The following is a 7395-nucleotide window of genomic DNA, read 5'->3' as shown; positions in this document are numbered from 1 at the left end:
TATCACATTTGTGATAATGAAGAATTTTATTTTTACAGTTGTTTGGGGGGGGGGGGGGGTCTGTCGCGTGTGTGTGTCTGTCTCTCAGGTACCTGCACAACTTGTCCCCTTTGAAGGGTCCCGACAGGTAATCTTCTGCGCAGACAAATGGAAAGAAGGTCAGGTGTTCTCTGTTGTGTAGTAATGAACTGATGTCATGCAGGTGGCTGTCTGAACCTCTGTATTCAATAAAAGGAAACAAACAAACAAAACCTTGTATCCACTCCCTCTGACGTCAGAGGGCGCGGCCATTTTGTGATCGCCATCAAATTCAACACAACGAGGCAGGAAGTTCGATGACATACCCATCAAATTAAAAGAGAGTAAAAGATGTAGGCTAAATGACACAATTGTGAATGTTTTTTAAATGTACATAAAATGGTGTCATTATATTAGCAATAAATTAAACACGAACATTTAAGAATAACAACAGCAATAATAAGCTAATAATTGAATGAAATTTATTATTCCCATGCATAGCCTATTAACCTACAGTGAGGGTGGAAATGGTAAAACACAACTATAATCCATTTGGGGAGAAATTCCTATTAATTGTTTATTAATCACCTCAGAGCGGAACTGTTGTTGGGGGGACGCTGTAGTTGAGGGACAGTAGATGTCTGGGAGATCCTGGGGTGTTTTAGTTTCGCCATAGTCATAGGCTACATTTCATGGGATGTTCAAAGGTGTTTTAAATACCAGAGTAGCCTGTAGGTGTCGGGTCAACTTCCAGTTAATGAAACTGACAGTTAGGCCTAATTGGAGGCTGAAGTTCGGGAGTAAAAATCAACATGGAGGCACTGTTTGCCAAAATATCCCATGGTGCACTTTCTGTTGTGCTGCTAGGGTGACCAAAGCTCCCTCTAAGGTCTAAAAGGGCTTGCTTTGTATAGGGTTTATTTTGTAAAACAGTGACAGGAAGTTTGTGGTTTCTTAATCCGTCGCGCTTTACAGTTGGAGTGGAGCAGAGGGCGGTGTGTTTCCACCGGGGACAGTCCCGTTGAGTGGAGCCATAGCGCGGACGGACATTTTCATCCCGTGTCGACACAAATCAAGCAAAATAAAAAGAAGAAGAGCAGAAGAAACTTAAAGAGGTAGGTTTGACTATTTGTGTGTGTGGATGTGTGTTTTGTTTTATTCATTTGGGTCCACTGTTAAAAAACACAATATAGAACAACACCAATTAAAGTTTGAATGATTCATTATGTGGCTTTAAAGTTCGGCTGTTACAGCTTGTTAAAGTTTTTCTCCAGCTACTGTAACAGGTCTACTGTCAGATGTTTGTTATAGCTGTTGTCTTCGTCATTTTACAACACAGGCTAGTTCACAAAGCCCATGGAGTCGCATCGGAAGGGAAAATCAGCGTAAATGTTCCTGTGATGTTGCTGTAGTGTTTTCTGTGTTTCTGTGATACAAACCAGTGCTTCGGTCAGAGCTTCCGTCTTGAACACTTGAGATTAAAGTATTTGTTTGTTGTGAGGATTAAATTAGAGGGTGAGGCAGCCTCTGCGAAGTTGTTTCTCGTGTTTGTAAAGACGTGTAGTGAGGCGGAGGGTTACACTCGCGGGCTGAAAGCCTTTTGCAGAGTGAATGATGTTCAGCACCGCGGACAGCTCCGGAGCACTGATATTACACTCCGGAAGAGCTCAAGCGGGCAAACACAGAGCTATGATATTAAAATCTGTAAAGGATCCTTTTTTTTTTTCTTTTTTTTTTTAAAAAAACACGTGGGGAGAAAAACTGCCACCCTCCGATTCTCGGTGCTGTGTAGAAGTGTATCTGATTGTGAAACAAGGCAGAATGAGGCAGGTCACTTTGTGAGAGTGAAGAAAATGGTGCGGTGGTCGTGAAATTACCTCACACAAGTTGATCTGCTTTGGCAACAAGCAGTGAGGTGATGTCCTCTACCTTGTCACATTTTGGTAGACTTTATTTGGGTGAACATTCACATGGACATTGTTTTTCATGGTCTCTTGTTTTGCTCAAAGGCGTAGCCTACTCACTGGCCACAGTGGTGGTGTGATGGAGGAGGCTTTGGTGATTTCAATAAGTCTGACCTTCGCATCCCCCCGACTTAATGTTTCCTACCTGATCAGAGCCAGAGCTCATTATTGGCCTTATAAAACACTGGCTGAGTAGGGAGTCAATAATGGGTGAGAGGTGTTTACTTTGTGGTGGAAAGCATCCAAGGCCAACGCGCTGCTGTTGTTTGGCAAACCAAGAGTGTTGCCACAATTTTGTTCCTGTGTCTCCGTGCATTTCTCCTTAAACAGATGAGTTGTAATAAATTCTAATTTCACAAAATGCACTTAGACTGCTTAACCAAATAAAAACAAAGCCTTTCTTGTCATAGTGAATTAATAGTGTTGTGAAATAAGCCTTGTTGCAAGATTTATAAAGTATAAGAAATGGTTGAAAATAGGTGAATGATGGCCTGTTGTTTATTATTCAAGGAAGGACTTTGTTGTGGAACTGAAGTCAAGTCATTTTATTAACTTTTTGTTTCTTCTAGAAATTAACTGTACCTGCATTCCAGGAAAAAGAGCATTATACAGACCTTTGGCCCTCCCTGCTTCCCGTCCTGCCACTGTACCTGGGTTAATGTCAGCGAGGACAAAGAGCTCAGGCCGGCTCTTAAGCAGATCAACACACGTGTGTTGTCTTTGTTAGGCAGCCTGATATTATTTGTAACCAGGAGTAAACAGACAGATATTTCAATTAGGGCATATTTCAGTGTACCCCCCCCCCCCTTCTTTTTTCAGCATTTAACTAGTTGTGTATTAGAGCAAAATTCAGGGAGTACAATGTGAAGAGCATTCTGGCTGCAGCTGAGTCAGGTCAGTTTGTTAGTGAGGTGTCTTCCTCTGTGATCTTCTCTATAGTAATACAGCAGAAATTTTATGGCCTACATGAAGCCTGGGTGCACAAATAGTTGAGAAAACAGTTCCTGCCTCGACTGTCACAACCCCCGCTGCACCGCCACTGCCCCCCCAGCACCCATCACCCACCAATCCATCACCCTTCTCACAGAAAGGTGAGAAATTACCACCAGTCTCCGGTCCAGTCATGCCGCATCTGTTGAAAATACAGGCGCTAACACTTTTCTCTCGTTCCCTTCAAGCTGCAGTCACACAGTATCATTTATTCCCCATGTTATTTATTCATCTTGTTCTTTTCGTGCCGCTCTCCTTGTTGAAGTTCAATGTACTCTGCTGTAAAACTGCCAGATGGTAGAATGCACTGTGATCACAATCTTATTTTTCAGTGCATGTTGCTCACTTATTAGGTTTCAGCAATAAAACGAGCAGGGAGATCACATTTGCAGTCCGTTCTTGACAACTGCTACCTTTTTTTTTTATCCCCTGGGATGTGTATTTGTTTTGTACTCTTGAAACCTGTTAATGTTTGGGTGGCACATCATTTATCAAAATAAACTCATTGTAAATACCACAATTTGCCATCTTTAGTTAATTCCATCTTTTCTGGCAGGAGCAGATGTTTTTAGAAGCCCTGCAGGATGTGGTGGACTTTAATACCAATGACTCCTGACTTTAGACTTCTATCTAAAAACTATCCAAGAGTGAAGATAAAACGGGATGTTTGACAAAAGTGATCAGTGAATCCATTTTCCAGGGAAAGTTTGACAGTGTAGACCAGCAGACTGACATACTTTACTTGTAGGTCTTGAAAGAAAATTTATGATTTGGGACTTGACTCTGGACCTATACTCTTTTGACTCACAAAACAATGACTTCACTGAACTTCACTTAGCCACCAGACAAAAATAGAAATTTTATCTCAGTGGTTTGCCGCTACCTCAATAGGTTATTTTGTTATTGTTTGACTTTTTCCCCTTCAAAACACCAAAGTCACACAATAACACAAACACACTAACCGACTGAGGCAGCAGTAGATCAGCAACTCCCGTGTTCTGCAAGGTTAAATAAAATTTTTTCTACTTTGTCAAGCGACTCTTGTATCTTTGACAAGAGTGAAATAGCTGCTGGCTCTGGTTAAACAAAATCTATCTATCTATCTACTGTAGATGTCTATGTTGTCAGATTCTTATAATAATAATCTGAGCCTGTGAGTGGCAAAAACAAGCACTTTAGTGGACATACCTTTACGTGGCGCAAAATTGCCCATAAGGATTACACTGCTGCCCTGTTTCAGTGCTGTCGACTGCAGGACGCTCACTCAATACTGGACCAATATATTAAACAAAAGTCTCCATTAGTCACATAGACACAAACACATGGGTTTGTCCAGGTTGAAAAATACCGAAATTACCCTATAAAGTTTCTCCGTGGAGTATTTGACTACTAGTAGTGCTATGGAGCAATACTTTTACAAGTGGGTCTCCGTTTTGTTTGTATCTTGCACGCGCACGAGCATGCTGATCAAGAAATAAACATTCCGCTGAGCTACAAGTAGCAGTTACACACCACAAACGTAGCAAGGCAGTGAAGAAGAAAACCACGAGCAAGTAACAATGGATGTAAAGAATGCACAAAATATTAAAACATTTTTAAAAAATCACCTTTGCTGATGTTTTATAAGGATGGTTACACATTCAGCAGACCTCAGGGATCCACACCATGCGTCTTGGTGCTTGTTGTTGGTTTACAAGAAATCTCCACACGGCACCTTTAACACTTGTACTCTGTCAGTTTAAAAGGCAGCTAGCCATCATTTAGAAGGATGTGAACAACCCATCTTTCCCTTCACAAAAACAGAGTTAGTCACACACACCATCCTGTCTTCTGATCCTCAAACTCCATAGACGGATCATTTCAGATGATTGAAATTGCGATATGTTCTCCTCCTACTAATCAGATCTGATAATAATCTGTAATCTGATTCCACTGTTACAGTAGCTACACTCTGTAGGGATGCTCATCAGCCGCCTTTCTAACCCTTAAGGAGAGGTTAAAGTTTCTTGTTTTTGTTCTGAATAAGACTTTGAAGTGGTTGTGTGTGTGTGTTGTGCAATAATATTTTACACACCTTTCTTCATCCTGTATGTCATGTGAATGCATAGCGTACAGCATGTGTATATGTACTCATATCTATTTTAATATGTCCTGTGCTATAGGTGCCTGTCACCGCCATGTATGTGTATAAATTAACAGCATGAACAGAGAAGCATGTTGACAGGTGTCCATGTGAGAGGAGAAGAAACAGTGGAAAGGAGGGGGGTATGGAGAATGTGTGTGTGTATTTGTGTGCACTCTAGGTTTTGTGTGTGTTATTGAAAGCAGTAGTGAGAGAGGGAGTAAATGTAAAGGGAAAGCATGTACGAGGGAGGGAAAGTAAAAGAGAGCGAGAGTGGTCCATGTGTTATGTAAGTGTTGTGAGGCATCTCTATGTGTGTGTGTGTGTGTGTGTGTGTGTATTCTGTAGGCCTACAGATTAATCCAATGGGTTTTATCCTCAGTGAATGGGACAGGGGGGCTTTGCAGTGATTATCCCTGCAGGCCACAGATGATTGCTTTGAGTCGCCTGCACATCTCACACCACCATGTCTCCCTGCCTGAATATCTGTGCGCCGCCACATCATTCTGTCTGCCCAATTTCTCGTGAACATGTTGACGTTCAGAAAAAGTTGACATTTAAGAGCATGTAGGTGGTTGCAGATGCATCATTTTACTGCAATTATCCCCCTGGAAACTTTCTTAAATGGTTTTAATTTGTAGTTGAATGTGTGTTTCCTTTCTTTCTGACTGACCACTCCACCTCTGCACATGCCTATCTTCCCGTCTGTCAATTTCTCTGGTTAATCTGCTAGGCCGCCTACCAGAGCTCTCTGTCTGTCTGTCCTCCTCTGGATTATATAACAAGGAAAAGTCAGAATTGCTCTATGCTTCATCATTCCCGCTCAGCGGAGACAAAAATGCCTGAATGCCCGGAGCCATTTGTCATTTGGGTTTCGTAATCCTCCGTCACAGCAAAGGTGTTAAAATCAGAGCCGGGCATCTTAAATGGTACATTTTTACACTTGCTGCCAGGTGGTCACCTTGTACCACTTTGCTCAATCAGTGAGTGGCAACTGCATGCAGTTATTATGTGGAATAATAGTGCTCAAAAGTGAGCCCCTAGGGTCTGTGATTATGATACGTTTTGGTGAAAATTGTTTTGGGATTCATAACATCTAAGATCTTTGGTGACATAATCACTGGACAATAGCACAAAAATGACATGTTCAGGCATGACTTCCTCTGTGATTTTCCACAGCAGATTTCTCTCTGTGTGTCCTTCCTGTCACTCCATAGGGAATGTTTTAATTCGGTGGCGCCATATTGTCACTGCAGGCGTTTTTGTGGGCAGCAAACCAGGGCTGTATGAGCTTCTCTACCTTGTACCATTCACTTTCAACCACTGTGGTCAACCTGGATGAAAATCGGGGGCTTGATTATAAAGCTGTTCTCTGAACAATCTGACATCCATCCGTCATTTTTCAGTACTTGGAATTTCAAAGTACTTGTAGCGTTCAAATTCAAAGCTAGTTGTAGAGTTTTGACATTTCACTGAACTTACAAAAAGAACAGAATGTGAAATAATGAAATAACTCATCTGGCTTGAGTATGTTTTGTTTACATAAATTTAAAAAAGATCTGGGTAGTAATGTACACTGCTCAAAAAAATAAAGGGAACACTAAAATAACACATCCTAGATCTGAATTAATGAAATAATCTCATTAAATACTCCTTTCTTTATATAGTTGAATGTGCTGACAACAAAATCACATCAATGGAAATCAAATTTATCAACCCATGGAGGTCTGGATTTGGAGTCACTCTCAAAATCAAAGTGGAAAACCACACTACAGGCTGATCCAACTTTGATGTAATGTCCTTAAAATATGTCAAAATGAGGCTCAGTAGTGTGTGTGGCCTCCACGTGCCTGTATGACCTCCCTACAACGCCTGGGCATGCTCCTGATGAGGTGGCGGATGGTCTCCTGAGGGATCTCCTCCCAGACCTGGACTAAAGCATCCGCCAACTCCTGGACAGTCTGTGGTGCAACGTGGCGTTGGTGGATGGAGCGAGACATGATGTCCCAGATGTGCTCAATTGGATTCAGGTCTGGGGAACGGGCGGGCCGGTCCATAGCATCAATGCCTTCCTCTTGCAGGAACTGCTGACACACTCCAGCCACATGAGGTCTAGCATTGTCTTGCATTAGGAGGAACCCAGGGAACCCTGCATGGTGTTGGGCTGTAAGCACAACCCCCACCTGTGGACGTCGGGGCCTCATACCACCCTCATGGAGTCTGTTTCTGACCGTCTGAGCAGACACATGCACATTTGTGGCCTGCTGGAGGTCATTTTGCAGGGCTCTGGCAGTGCTCCTC

The 7395-nt window shown here is 42.3% G+C and overlaps 1 protein-coding gene across 2 annotated transcripts in view; it reads left to right on the top strand.

The window, feature by feature from the left end:
• The first annotated feature begins 806 nt into the window (after positions 1–806).
• The window catches only part of LOC123958702 (synaptosomal-associated protein 25-A-like), a 41973-nt gene continuing 35384 nt past the window's right edge, over positions 807–7395 (top strand). For both annotated transcript variants that reach the window (XM_046032252.1, XM_046032253.1), the window contains exon 1: positions 807–1133. The gene's annotated coding sequence lies outside the window, so the exon portion shown is untranslated. The remainder of the gene's footprint in view (positions 1134–7395) is intronic.

Source organism: Micropterus dolomieu, linkage group LG20, assembly GCF_021292245.1.
Source record: "Micropterus dolomieu isolate WLL.071019.BEF.003 ecotype Adirondacks linkage group LG20, ASM2129224v1, whole genome shotgun sequence".
In the NCBI taxonomy this organism is placed as follows: Eukaryota; Metazoa; Chordata; class Actinopteri; order Centrarchiformes; family Centrarchidae; genus Micropterus; species Micropterus dolomieu.
This window is presented reverse-complemented; position numbering and strand designations above follow the sequence as displayed.